The 12,501-nt window shown below is 35.3% G+C and overlaps 1 pseudogene; it reads left to right on the top strand.

The window, feature by feature from the left end:
* The first annotated feature begins 2,255 nt into the window (after positions 1 to 2,255).
* Positions 2,256 to 3,348, top strand: LOC140616872 (receptor-binding cancer antigen expressed on SiSo cells pseudogene; annotated as a pseudogene).
* Positions 3,349 to 12,501: the final 9,153 nt, after the last annotated feature.

Below are 12,501 nucleotides of genomic sequence, written 5' to 3'. Positions count from 1 at the left end.
ATGCAATGCAATGAGCCATCAAAAATTTTTGGAATCACTAAAATAAATAGAAAACAATTAATTTAATCATCTCGTGTTCTCTACCAGTGTTTGTTGGTTGAATTGTGGAAGAGTTGTACAAAGATTAACTGCATTGTCAATTCCAATTCAATATTTTCTTGAAAGAAAAGGAATGCTTGGCAAATATTTAAAATCCAAACATAAAACTTGGAAGTCTGATCTATATTTTCTTGCTGTTATATCACATTACATATGAATGAACTAAATTTGAAGCTACAAGAAAGGAAAAGCTTGTCTGTGAACCAGATATGTTCAAGAATATATGTTGCAATTAAGTCTCTGCATAATGAATCAATAATAATGATTTTACATATTATTTAACATGAATCAATATGAAGAAGCTTTAAACTGATTCACAGCATTACACAAATTGACCATAAAAACTACAAGAAATATTTGAAGGATACATTGTTGATATTAGGATATTTAGAGTTGATTTTCAATTTACTCAATATTCCTTTGAATTCAACTTTAATAATCATGGGTTAACAGAAGAGGTAGTGAATTTACTTAACTTGGATGGGAGTTTTGAAACCAATATGCTTCCTTTAAAGTTACATCAGTTTTTTAAAAAGATGAACAAGGGGATCCCTGGGTGGCTCAGCAGTTTGGCGCCTGCCTTTGGCCCAGGGCACGATCCTGGAATCCCGGGATAGAGTCCCATGTCAGGCTCCCGGCATGGAGCCTGCTTCTCCCTCCTCCTGTGTCTCTACCTCTCTCTCTTTCTCTATATCTATCATAAATAAATAAATAAATCTTAAAAAAAAAAGATGAACAAGTTTTGTCAATATAAATGTGCATAATAAAGGAAAAAAATTTGGTACTTGATTCAGTTATTGAAAAGCATTAATGTATATTTGGAACTTGGATTCATTAGCTAAATGAATCTAGCAACTGGTTACTTTGAAAGCCATATTTTCTTTCGTTACAGAAAAGAGCTAATTGAATCCAGAAATAAAACTATTTTGGGTTCCAACTGAGGTTCCTTAATAGCTTTATGTCCTTTGACAAGATTATTAACATCTTGTAAATAATCTAAGCCTATTTTGTAGAGCTGTTGTGGGAACCAAACAAAGTAGAACAGATACCGTGCTTAACACAGTGTTGGGCACATAGTAACCCCTAAATCTGTGGTTAATGATTAAAGCTGGAAATCAATAAGAAGCTAAAGTAAGGGGGTACTTGGGTGGCTCAGTTAAGGACCCAATTCTTGATTTTGGCTTAGGTCATGATCTCTAGGTCCTGGGATGGATCCTGGAATTGGGCTCCAGGTTCAGTAGGGAGTCTGCTTGTCCCTCTGCCCCTCTCCCTACTTACATGTGCACTCTCTCTTTCTCTCTCTCTCTCTCTCTCTCTCAAATAAATAAATAAAATATTTTAAAAAAAGAGAGAGAGAAGCTAAAGTAAGAAGTGATTGGAAGAATAAAAAGGAGGGAATGTATTCTTAGAAAGTTCAACTGGAGATGAGACATGAAGGTGAAGAAAAGAGGGAAAATGAGGATGGCTTAACTCTCAAATGTCTGCCCTGCAGGGAATAAGGACTAAGTTTAAATCTGGGGTGAAAATTCTGAGTTCAGTTTTAAACAGATCAATGATGGAGTGACTGGAAATTTAACAGGAGATGATGATTGGGTAAAAAACCTAGAGACAGAATCATGGTGAGGGGTGGTGGGTAATGTTTGTCTTTCTCTGACTGACTCACTCCTACTCTGCTGTCTTCCCCCAAAGTCTATTCCTCTCATTCTTTAACACATCTCTTTCTCCTGCTCTTTGACATGTCTCATCAATATTTTTTTCTCCATGTGCCATCTTAATTCAAATTTTTATCACCTTATGTGGTTTCAAACAGCAGCCTTTGAACTGGTTTGCTAAGTCTCCTAACCTCAGCTTGATTTGTACACAGCTACCTGTACCACTTTTCAAAAACGTAATTAGATTAATCAAAACAAAATGCAATCAATATATATTTGATTTTACTAAAAATTTTTTTAGTGATTAACCGAAAATTTTTTTAGTGATTAACCAAAAACTTTTTTAGTGATTAACCAAAAAACCTGTCTCCTGTGGTATACATTAGAAGTTGTAAAATCCTCAGCAAATACAATGAAACACTTCATAATATACATAAAAGTTACAGCTGCTCTTTGATAAGTCTCCTTAGATGATATTTAAAATTTGGATAGTTATGGGGTGGGGAGGGGGAGGGGCATGTTTTGAGTCCCACCATGGCTATCACACAGTTTCAGTTATTTAAAGTTTGCACCTGCCTTGCAACAGTATTCTCATTCCTAAAGAGATTAATATGCAGATCTGGCAGAGGACGGCAATATTAAGTGGAGACCAAATAACTTTGCCAACTACAGTTGATTATTCATCAGTTCCTAAACAGACTGATGTTGAAGAGTGGACTTCCTGGGATGAAGATGCCCCCACAAGTGTAAAGATTGAAGGAGGGAATGGGAATGTAGCAACACAACAAAATGCTTTGGAACAACTGGAACCTGACTATTTTAAGGACATGACACCAACTATAAGGAAAACTCAGAAAAGAAGAAGAGAGAACCATTAAATTTTGGCATTCCAGATGGTAGTACAGGTTTCTCTAGTAGATTAGCAGCTACATAAGATATGCCTTTTATTCATCAATCTCCTGAATTAGGTGACTTAGATACTTGGCAGAAAAATACCAATGCATGGGAAGAAGAAGAAGATGCAGCCTGGCAAGTAGAAGAAGTTCTGAGGCAGGAGAAGATAGCAGACAGAGAATAGAGAGCAGCAGAACAACAGAGGAAGAAAATGGAGAAGGAGGCACAGCAGCTAATGAAAAAGGAACAGAACAAAATTGGCGTGAAGCTTTCATAACAGATGTTCTTCACGTGTCATCGTGCCAGTAGGAGAGATGTGAGCTCCACAACTCAAGCAGCATTTATATGGATATAAGAGTATTTTCAGAATACAAATACATTGCTTGATTTTTAATGCATTCATCAGACCATCTAGGACACCAGGATTCTCTCAGAGTACCTTGAGCTCTTAGTGATTGAGACTCAAAAAAAAAAAAAAAAAAAAAAAGACCTACGAGTCAATTTTTTTTCAACATGCTCCAAGTGTAAGACAACTGTTTGCTGTAGAGAAATTATTACAAATGGAATATACCAGTACCTCTTCTAGTTAGTGTTTCTAGCTAAATATATGGGTGTAAATACTTTTATGGTGGGAAAGGACTCTGCTCTCTATAATGCTTTCTTTCATTGTGCATAATGATAAAATAAATAATTTTAAATACTCAAAAAATTTGGATAATCAGGCCACTTTAGTTTAAAATTATTTATGAGGAAAGCAATGAAATGAATGCCCTCAAATGCATACACATATCGTAGTCCCTGCTTTTACTTTTTAGCCCCTAATTGGTAGATCAGGAATCTGAGGAGTGTCACGTTATCAGGTGAAATCATGGGTGGGGGGTAGGGATGACTGGGTGATGGGCACTGAGGTGGACACTTGATGGGATGAGCACTGGGTGTTATTCTATATGTTGGCAAATTGAACACCAATAAAAAATAAATTTATAATAAAAAAATAATAAAATTAAATATAGACTTAAAAAATCAAAAATCAAAAAAAAAAAAAAACCCAACAACCTGAATTCCTTAATGGTCACGATAAAGTCTTTTCCTGTGCCTCTAGCACAGTCCCTCAGCTCCCACCATTAGAGACTAGGTTGGAGACAGAACACATATCCTCTAGAATACTTTTCCTCACTCCTCCCAGCAAAATTTATGATTCTTGTGCTTCCAAATACGTGTACTTTTTTCTTATTTCTGGTGTCACATTTATAAAACAGTTCAGTAAGTACTTGTTTTTACAGTATATAATGTTAAAGACACTGAGACCTGTGACTTTGTCTCCCTGGAGTCTAAGATAATGCTTGCCATATATGAGATGCACAATCACACTGTGTACATTACAATGCATTACAAGAATGATGGCCCCATCCCCTCTCCTCTCTTCTGTTCCTGTGAGTCAGTACCTGGGATCTTCTTGGCCGTGAACACTGCAGTGCAGTTTCCAACAATGGCATAGATCAATAAAGTATGATAACAATGACATTACTTTATTACCAAGAACTATTTTCCTTTCCCAAGCAGTGATTACAACAAAAGAGAGATAATAAAAATGATGAGATCCAAACTATAATCACAATTTCTCCCACAATTTTCTAAATAATTTGTTTCTAGATGGATAGACATATATTAAAGATTTATTTTTTAATATTCTATAGTTCTGTCTTTAAATATTCCAAAAGATTAAGTACTTAGATGTGTTGGGAATGTCAGGGATGAATTCCCTAGTGGAATATAAATTTGATAAATCATAGGATGGTCATATAACCTTTATCATCATGTCTTCAGGTATGTTTGTTTGTTTGTTTGTTTGTTTGTTTGTTTGTTTTTAGAGAGAGAGAGCACCACAGGGAGTGGGGGAGAGCGGCAAAGGGAGAGAATCTTAAGCAGGCTCTATGCCCAGTACAGAGCTGGACACAGGGCTTGATCTCACAACTCTGAGATCATGATCTGAGCCAAAATCAAGAGTCAGTAGCTTAATGAACTGGGCCACATAGGCACCTCTGCCTTTGACTTTTCAATAAGACTCTCATAATAAATACAGCTTTTTTTTTTTTTAATTTCATGAGAATATGTTTTCTGGGAAAACAGTAACAACAAAAACAAGAAAACAACCCAGCCGTACTGTATTGAGCACCCTCATCCCAGACCTGTGCAGATTTCATGACGTTACTTCTAATTACCCTCAACAACTGCATGGCCATAGTACCTCCACTGACTCCACTGATAAACAACAAGTCATCTTTAAAGATTTCCTATAAATAATCTGTCCATGAACAAACACCTAGTTGTTTTAGAGGAAATTTCCTTTTTTAAAAGATTTTATTTATTCATGAGAGACACAGAGACACAGGCAGAGGAGAACTAGGCTTCCCTGTGGGGAGCCCAAGGTGGGACTTGATCCCAGGACCCCAAGATCATGACCTGAGGTGAATGCAGATGCTCAACCACTGAGCCACTGAGGTGCCCCTTAGAGGAAATTTCTTGAGTTAATATGCATCAATAGGATTCTTCATTATTTAGCTATGCCCCATTAAGTTCTGTTTTATCTAGGTGAGAAGATAGATGAGTGTTAAAGAACACTTGATTTTCATAGAACTTCACTTGAGTAGAAGTGAAGCATACATACATACACACACCTGAATCAAATCAGGAAAGAATGCTATCTCCTGGTCATGAATACCTGTCCTCATTGGACTATCATAATACTAAGAAATTATTTTGTATTGCAAAATAAGCTGCTGAATGTTTGGGATTTGTTCAGTATCAATATTTGTAATGGGAAATGTTATTCACAGTTATGATTTATCATGAGGGTCATTTTGGAGGAAGAAGATATGTGCTAAGTTAGAAAGTACATTTGTGAATAATATTACCTAGGTAAACCAGATAAAAGAAGATAAGGAGAAGATAGAATGCTGAAAAACACTAGAATTTTAGAACAATGAGCAAAGATATAGAGATAGCAAAGGAGATTGCCCAAAAGTAGAGAATACAAACATGGTTATGAAAGGCAAAAGGATAAAGTTTCCAGAAAAAGACAATTGTTAACTATGCAAAATGCTATAGAGAGAGCAAACCAAAACATTCCATTCCCTTGCCCCTCAAGCACACATATCCTTCCTTTTCCCATGATTACATAGCTAAAGAGAAAAATAAGATTTTCGATGTGACTCTCTGAAATGTTCCATCTTTACCTTTATCTATTTTAAAAGATTAAGTATTTACTATGAAACTTGAAGTCAACCACAAGAAAAAATTTGTAAAGACCACAAATACAAGGAGGTTAAAAAACATCCTACTAAAGAATGAATGGGTTAACCAGAAAATTAAAGAAGAATTTAAATATACATGGAAGCAAATGAAAAGAAAAACACAACAGTCCAAAATCTTTGAGATGCAGTAAAGGCAGTCCTAAGAGGGAAGTGTATAACAATATAGGCCTACCTCAAGAAGCAAGAAAAGTCTCAAATACACAACCTAACCTTACACCTATAGGAGATGGAAAAAGAGCAACAAATAAAGCCTAATTCCAGTTGGAGAAAAGAAATAATAAAGATTAGAGAAGAAATAAATGATAAAGAATTTAAAAAAACAACAGAACAGATCAATGAAACTAGGAGCTGATTCTCTGAAAGAATTAACAAAATTGATAAACTTCTAGCCAGTCATATCAAAAAGAAAAGAGAAAGGACCCAAATAAATAAAATCATGAATGAAAAAGGAGAGATCACAACCAACACCCCAGAGATACAAACAATTATAAGACTATATTATGAGCAATTAAATGCCAACAAATTTGGCAATCTGGAAGAAATGGATAAATTCCTAGAAACATATAAACTACCAAAACTGAATCAGGAAGAAATAGAAAATCCAAACAGACTCATAACCTGCAAAGAATTGGAATCAGTAATCAAAACTCTCCCAGCAAATAAGAGTCCAGGGTTGGATGGCTCCTTACGGTAATTCTACCAAACATTTAAATAAGAATTAATACCTATTTTTCTGAAACTTTCCCATAAAATAGAAATGGAAGGATAACTTCCAAACTTATTCTAAAGGCCAGCATTACCTTGATTCCAAAACCAGACAAAGATCCCACTATAAAGGAGAATTACAGACCAATATCCTCTGAAGACTCTAGAACACTTATGAAAGAAATTGAAGAAGACACAAATAAATGGAAAAACAACCCATGCTCACAGATTGGAAGAACAAATACTGTTAAAGTGTCTATAGTACCCAAAGCGACTTACATAGTCAATGCAATCCCTATCAAAATAATACCAGTATTTTCACAGAGCTAGAATAAACAATTCTAACATCTGTATGGAACCAGAAAAGATCCTAAGTAGCCAAAGGAATGTTGAGAAAGAAAACCAAAACTGGAGGCATCACAATTCTGGACTTCAAGCTGTATTACAAAGCTGTAGTCATCAAGACAGTATGGTACTGACACAAAAACAGATACATAGATCAAAGGGACAGAATAGAGAACCCAGAAATGGACCCACAACTATATGGTCAACTAATCTTCAACAAAGCAGGAAATAATATCGAATGGAAAAAAAAAAAACCTTCTCTTCAACAAATGCTATTGGGAAAATTGGACAACCACATGCAGAAGAATGAAACTGTACCACTTCCTTACACCATACACAAAAATTAATTCAAAATGGATGAAAGACCTAATTGTGAGACAGGAATCCATCAAAAAAATCCTAGAGGAGAACACAGGCAGCAACATCTTTGATCTCAGCCTCAGCAACTTCTTACTAGACACGTCTCTAGAGGCAAGGGAAACAAAAGCAAAAATGAACTACTGGGACTTCATCAGGATAAAAAGCTTCTGCACAGCAATACAAACAATCAACTCAAAGGCAACCAATGGAATGAGAGAAGATATTTGCAAATGACATACAGGATAAAGGGCCACTATGTATAAAGAACTTATCAAACACCCCCAAAATAAAAAATCCAAATAAGAAGTGGGCAGAAGACTTGAACAGACATTTTTCCAAAAAGAACATTCAAATGGCCAACAGACTTATGAAAAAATGTTCAACATCACTCATCATCAGGGAAATACAAATCAAAACCACAATAAGATACCACCTCCCACCAGTCAGAATGGCAAAAATTAACAACTCAGGAAATGACAGATGTTGTCAAGGATGCAAAGAAAGCAGAACCCTTAAGCTGTTGATAGGAATGCAAATTGGTACAGCCACTCTGGAAAAGAGTATGAGGTTCTTCAAAAAGCTAAAAATAGAACTACCCTATGACTCAGCAACTGCACTACTGGGTGTTTATCCAAAGGATACACAAATAGTGGTAAGAGGGGCACTTAAACCCCAATGTTTATATCCATAACAGCCAAAATATGAAAAAAGCCCAGATGTCCATTGAGTGTGAGTGTATATATACCACATCTTCTTTATCCATAATACACACACACACACACACACACATATACACATAAAACGGAATATTACTCAACCATCAAAAAGAATGAAACCTTGCCATTTACAAAGACATGAATAGAAAGAGGGTATTATGCAAAGTGAAATAAGTCAGTCAGAGAAAGACAAATACCATATTATTTCATTCAAATGTGGAATTTAAGAAACAGAGTAACATTGGGAAGGGAAGGAAAAGTAAAATAAGGTAAAAACAGGGAGGCAAAGGATAAAAGACTCAACTATAGTGAACAAACTGAGGGTTGATGGAGGAGAGGTGGGTGGGAGGATGGGGTAACTAACTGGGTGATGGGCATTAAGGAGGGCACTTAATGTAATGAGCACTGAGTGTTATATGCTATTGAGAAATCACTAAATTCTGCCCCTGAAACTAACACTACACTGCATGTTAACTAATTTGAATTTAAATAAAATCTTCAAAAAAATAAACATAAATTTTCAAAGACCTCACATCTACACAAATCAAACATATAATTTGCTATTTGGAGGGGCAAATATTATTATTGAATTCTGAGCTCAAAACATTAACCAATATTTGTTTTCTTATGTTCACATAACTCAATATCATGTGTCAGGTTTTAAGGGTTTTTAGTTAAAATCTGTGCAATTTTTAAATGCTTCTTTCATTAATCAGGAAAACTTCCAAATCATTGTATAAATATGTTCAAGTTTTGGTTTTGCTGAGAACTAAAATAAAAAGGAAAAGGAGAAATTGGGAAAATATAGCTGAAAAAATTGACATACCATTGAACACATTTCTTGTATATGAAATTCATTAAAGCAATTTCAAAAACACTAACATTCTTATTGGAAATACAGTTAAACAATAGAATTCACAAATTCAAAAATTCACAAAAAAGAAAATCTAAATAATCTATCAATATATGAAAGAGTAGCCAATCTTTCAAAATAATTCATTTATTAATCCAACAAATACTTATTGAGACATATTTTTTGTATCTTTTTCACATGAAACAGCAAAATACCATTTTTTATATAAAAATGGTAGTTTTAGAAATATATTATTCTAGGTTGATAAGAGCGTGGAGAAATGAGCACTCCAATATCTAAATGTCTCCGGAGAATTTTTAAAGGGTGCAATATTTCTCTATGGCAGATTAGCCACATATTTCAAAAGTTATGCATTTTCCTTCACTGAGAAATTTAACTCTAGGAATTTATGGTTAAGTAAATAATCAGAGATGTTCACAGGATTTATGTGCAATAATATTTATTGTGGCATTATTTATAATAGCTCCCAGAGGAAACAAGCAAAATGTCAAACAATGAGAAATTGGTTAAATAAATCATTATATGTTTACAATGATTGTAGGAAAATAGTTAATGACATGGAAAATATTCTTGTTATGTTGACATGTTTAAAAAGCAAATATCAAAATAATATTTATACTATCATCTTGATTTTCTGACTGCTTATAAATGTTTGAAAGTTCTCCGAAATATAAACAAATATACAGTTACATGTGAATATAATCCTTGCATATAATACTATAATACAAACTAAAATGTTGACAGTGATTACCTCTGAGGGCAAGACTTAGGAGAGTTTTTAAAAATTTGTTTCCTTGTGCTTTTTCTATATATTCTGTTGCTTCCCTATTAAATAAGCACCGCTTCTACAATAAGAAAAAAAAACTTACAAAATTGGATTTTTAATAATTAGGTCATTGATAACCTACAAGTAGTTTCAGTATGGTATGAGGGTGGAAGATTTTTAAATGTAGGTAAGTAGTGAGTGTGATTTGAGGAAGTAGAGGCAATGAATACAGACTGCACCTCAGAACACTTGGCATTTAAGTGCAAGGAGGAGATCCAAGGATAGGTTTAGGGGGAGGTAGGTCAGGGGCAAAGAAGATGGAGAAGATGGAAGATGGATATATATGTGTGTGTGTGTGTGTATATATATATATATATATATATATATAGATATATATATCCAGGATAAAGAGAAAAAGTGAAGAAAAATGTTTATACATAAATCAAGGTCATCTAGAGATAGAATATCTTTCCTTGTTCATATAACTTTACCTATAGGTATAACCTAAAAGAAAAAGAAAAATGCAAAATGGTGTGCTAACACATAGTAAAACCTGTAAATATAATGACTGACATATTAGATTGCACTAGTCAAGATTCTCAGAGAAACAGAACCAACAGAATGTATATGTATATACACACATATAAACACACAGATAAATTTTATTTATATATATATTTATTTAAAATTTATTTTAAGAAACTGGCTTTCATGATTTTGCAGGCTGGCAAGTCCAAAATCTGCAGGATGGGCCAGCAGACTGGAGATCCAGAAAGAGCTAATGTTGCAGTGCAAGTTCAAAAACCAGTCTGCCTGCAGAATGGGCAAAAGACACGCACAGAAATCTCACAGAGGAAGACATCGACACGGCCAACAAGCACATGAGAAAATGCTCCGCATCACTTGCCATCAGGCAAATACAAATCAAAACCACAATGAGATACCACCTCACACCACTGAGAATGGGAGAAAATTAACAAGGCAGGAAACCACAAATGTTGGAGAGGATGCGGAGAAAGGGGAACCCTCCTGCACTGTTGGTGGGAATGTGAACTGGTGCAGCCACTCTGGGAAACTGTGTGGAGGTTCCTCAAAGAGTGAAAAATAGACCTGCCCTACGACCCAGCAATTGCACTGCTGGGGATTTACCCCAAATATTCAGATGCAATGAAACGCCGGGACACCTGCACCCCGATGTTTATAGCAGCAATGTCCACAATAGCCAAACTGTGGAAGGAGCCTCGGTGTCCATCGAAGGATGAATGGATAAAGAAGATGTGGTCTATGTATATAATGGAATATTACTCAGCCATTAGAAACGACAAATACCCACCATTTGCTTCGACGTGGATGGAACTGGAGGGTATTATGCTGAGTGAAATAAGTCAATCGGAGAAGGACAAACATATGGTCTCATTCATTTGGGAAATATAAAAAATAGTGAAACGGAATGAAGGGGAAAGGAGAAAAAAATGAGTGGGAAATATCAGAAAGGAGACAGAACATGAAGACTCCTAACTCTGGGAAACGAACTAGGGGTGGTGGAAGGGGAGGTGGGTGCGGGGTGGGGGAGACTGGGTGATGGACACTGAGGGGGATGAGATGATGGGATGAGCACTGGGTGTTACTCTATATGTTGGCAAATTGAACACCAATAAAAAATAAATTTATAAAAAAAAAATCACCCTCAGAGAAACATCTAAAATACCATTTGCCCAAATTCCTTGGCCCCATCAAGTTGACACATAAAATTAATCATCACAAAAGTACTATGAAAAATGAAAGTAGTTCTGCTGGGTAGCAAGATTTCAAGTTTTTCTTAATATTGTCTTTAATTCTGTTAAAGGTTAAGTATAATTTTCTAACAATTAATTCATACATGCTGTTCAAAAGTCAGAAAGGCTTCAACTTATAATGCCTAGTCTTCAACCACATAACAATTATGAGGTAATTATACTACCTATATGTTATCACTGACTCCTAAAATTTTTATCAAGCATCAGTGTGTAATTACATTCCTGATCTAATCTGAATAAGTCCCATCACCATCAACATTCACGGAGTGGAAACATTTAATTACACACATATAAGCATATGGGACACTAGTATAAATATGTGCCATTTGTGTCTTTTCAGAAGCAGAAGTCAAGCAGCATAGGTTGTAGCCATAACGTTACTACTAATTGGCTATGGCAGCTTGAGGATTATTCAAGGGACATGAATCTGACAAACGACAAAACATAAGAGTGATATTTGCACACTATTTTTAATGAAGTGTTAGAAGGAACTGATAATAGATTTTGCTTTGAAAATATAAAGAGGTCCAAGAAGAAATAAATATTTCTCCAATGACTTAGGGATAAAGAGGAATAAAAAAGATGTTAAAGAGGAACAGATTTTGCTTTCAGTCTCTCCGTGCTTGAGTAGTTTATAAGCTAGTCAGAACTCCCAAACTAGAGTCAGTGTTATCTTTTTTAATTGTCATAAAATGCTGAGAGGTAGGGACACCTGGGTGGCTCAGACACCTTGAGGGTCTGCCTTAGGCTCAGGGCATGATCCCAGGGTGCCAGGATCAAGTCCCGCATTGGGATGCCCGCAGGAAGCCTGCTTCTCCTCCTGCCCATGTCTCTGCCTCTCTCTCTCTTTGTGTCTCTCATGAATAAATAAATAAAATCTTAAAAAAAAATCCTGAGAGGTATTATTGCCATGTTATAGATGTGGAAAATGAAACTCAGATTTGTTAAGAGACTTACCCAAAGTGAGTATGTGGTGTGAT

This window comes from Canis lupus, chromosome 25 (assembly GCF_048164855.1).
Source record: "Canis lupus baileyi chromosome 25, mCanLup2.hap1, whole genome shotgun sequence".
In the NCBI taxonomy this organism is placed as follows: Eukaryota; Metazoa; Chordata; class Mammalia; order Carnivora; family Canidae; genus Canis; species Canis lupus.
Note: the sequence above shows the minus strand (reverse complement) of the source record. Positions and strands in the feature narration are given on the sequence as shown.